Below are 2739 nucleotides of genomic sequence, written 5' to 3' on the forward strand. Positions count from 1 at the left end.
AGAAGCGCTTATTTAGAGTCTAAGCTCGACTTACCTCTCATTCGCATGGTCACGGCGGATCACGAAGTCGAGACTCCTCTTTCTCACTATCAATTCTATTATCCACATAAAGTCTAAGTCGAGTAATATTTACCTTAAACATGCCAAATTGAGAATGATTTACTTTGACTGTACCGTATGGGAAAACATTTAGTACCGTAAAAGGAATCGCTCCATTTGTATTAAGCTTTGAAGTAGCAATTTGGGGTTCCTTTTCATCTAACAATACTTTATCCCCGACCTTAAATTGCTTTGTTTCATCCCTATGCTCGTCATGGCGTCGCTTTAATTCATCGTGTACTTTTGGTTTCTCCTTGACATTTGTTCGTCATTCGTCTAGTTTATCGATCTGAAGCCTTCGTTCTTTGTGAGTCGCTCTGTTTTTCTCACATAGATTAGAATGTGGCTCCATCATGTTCTTCCTAAGGGTTTCCTAAAAAGAAGTTTGAGCCATAATGTTATTCATATCAACAGGACTTGTATAGTCATCTTTCTTACTAGATAATTTAGCTGAATCACGAGCTTGGAGAGTAATCGTGTCATCTCCTACACGAAGTATTAGTTCTCATGTGCCAACACCAATGATGTCCTAGTAGTTGCTAAAAAGGGTCGTCCTAAAATCAAAGGCACGTCACTATCCTCTTCCATGTCTAGAACAACAAAATCAATTGGGAATATAAATTTATCAATTTTGACTAGCACATCTTCAATGAAACCCCAAAGAAACCTAATTGTTTTATCTGCCAGTTGAATGCTCATCCTAGTTTGTTTTGGTTTCCCAAGACCTAGTTGTTTAAACATTTTATAGGGCATAACATTAATGCTCGTCCTTAGATCAGCCAACGCAGTATTGATATTTAAACTACCATTAAGCAAGGAATCGTAAAACTCCCTGGATCTTTCAACTTGTTGGGTAGCTTATTCTGTAGAATGGCTGAGCAAACTGCATTTAATTCCATATGCGACGCATCACCTAACTTTATTTTATTAGCCAACTGCTCCTTTAAAAATTTCACTCGTTTGGCATCTGAGAAATAGCTTCAATAAACGGTAAGTTAATATGTAATTTTTTGATAATTTAAGGAATTTACCGAATTGTTTGTTCGTGTGGTCTTGCCTTGTCCCCTTAGGGTATGGCACACGAGGTTTATACTCTTTACTTACCGACTCTTGTGTACCATGATTCATCTCATCCTTACCATTACTTACTATAGCCTCGTGCCTCGTTTAAATTTAGATTCAACTAACCCTTCTTCGTCGTGCATATTGATGGCATGGAGTTGTTCCATTGGGTTAGTTTCTGTGTTACTGGGCATGCTACCTTGTGGTCATTCAGAAAGCAACTTAGTATGCTGTCCTATTTGAGTTTCGAGCCCTTGAATTGACGCTTGCTGATTCTTAAGCGCTATTTCGGTATTCTGAAAATGAGTTTCTGACACCGAGATGAATTTTGTAAGCATCTCTTCAAGGTTCGATTTCTTCTCTTGTTGGTAAGGTGGTTGTTGAAAACCAAGAGGATGTTGTGGTCTTTGATTTCCTTGACCACCCAACGAGAAATTGGGATGGTTCCTCCAACCTGCATTATACGTGTTACTATACAGATTATTTTGAGATCTAGAATTATTAACCATATAGTGGACTAGTTCCTCCTCAGTGCTAGGGTTGAAGGATGGATAGTTTGTGTTGTGCATTCCTCCTCCATTTGAATCACACCTCATCACTGGATGTACCTGAGTAGAACCATACAAACCATCAATCTTTTTATTTAAAATTTCTACCTGGTTAGATAACATAGTGACCGTGTCAAGGTTGAAAACACCAGCTGCTTTTTCGGTTTCGTTCTCATGACTTGCCACTGATAGTTATTCAGCGACATCTCTTCAATAAATTCGTAAGCCTCTTCAGGTGTTTTATTGTTTAAAGTTCCACCGACGGCTGTATCGATCAATTGCCTTATTGAGAGGTTAACACCATTGTAAAAAGTCTGAACCTATAGCCATAGAGGTAACCAATGGTGAAGGCACCTTCTCACTAAGTCCTTGTATCTCTCCCATGCATCATAAAGAATTTCTAGATCCATCTGCACAAAAGAAGAGATATCATTCCTCAATTGAGTCGTTTTAGCCGGCAGAAAATATTTAAGTAAAAATTTTTCGGTCATTTGTTCCCAAGTGGTGATTGACCCTCGTGGTAACGAGTTCAACCACTATTTAGCCTTATTCCTCAATGAAAAAAGGAAATAACCGAAGACGAATGGCATCATCAGAAACATTATTAATCTTAAAAGTGTCGCAGAATTCTAGATAAATTGCTAAATGGGTCTTTGGATCCTCGTCCTGTAAACCATCAAACTGAAAAAAATGTTGTATCGTTTGAATTGTGTTAGGTTTCAGTTCAAAATTATTTGCAGCAACAGCAGGTCTAACTATACTCGATTCAGTTCCTGTTAAAGTAGGTTTAGCATAATCATACATAGTACGAGGGGTGGGATTCTGATCTACTGGATTTGCAGCAACCACAGGAGGTAGCGGATTATTCTGATTTTCAGCCATCTCCTCGGTATTAGTATGGACTTTGTCCTCTCGCTCTTCCTCTATGTATTGTAGACTTTGCCTTACTTCCCTTCGATTTCTGTGAGCTGTGATCTCGATCTCACTATCAAAAAGAAAAGGTCCTGATGGGTTTTTTCTAGTCATAAAC

The 2739-nt window shown here is 38.5% G+C and overlaps 1 non-coding gene across 1 annotated transcript; it reads left to right on the forward strand.

Moving 5' to 3' along the window:
* Positions 1–2048: 2048 nt before the first annotated feature.
* LOC121207702 (small nucleolar RNA R71) lies at positions 2049–2152 on the forward strand. The gene has a single exon (XR_005902824.1). It is a non-coding gene; the product is annotated as a small nucleolar RNA R71 (small nucleolar RNA).
* The last annotated feature ends 587 nt before the right edge of the window (positions 2153–2739 follow it).

This window comes from Gossypium hirsutum, chromosome A01 (genome assembly GCF_007990345.1).
Source record: "Gossypium hirsutum isolate 1008001.06 chromosome A01, Gossypium_hirsutum_v2.1, whole genome shotgun sequence".
Classification (NCBI taxonomy): domain Eukaryota; kingdom Viridiplantae; phylum Streptophyta; class Magnoliopsida; order Malvales; family Malvaceae; genus Gossypium; species Gossypium hirsutum.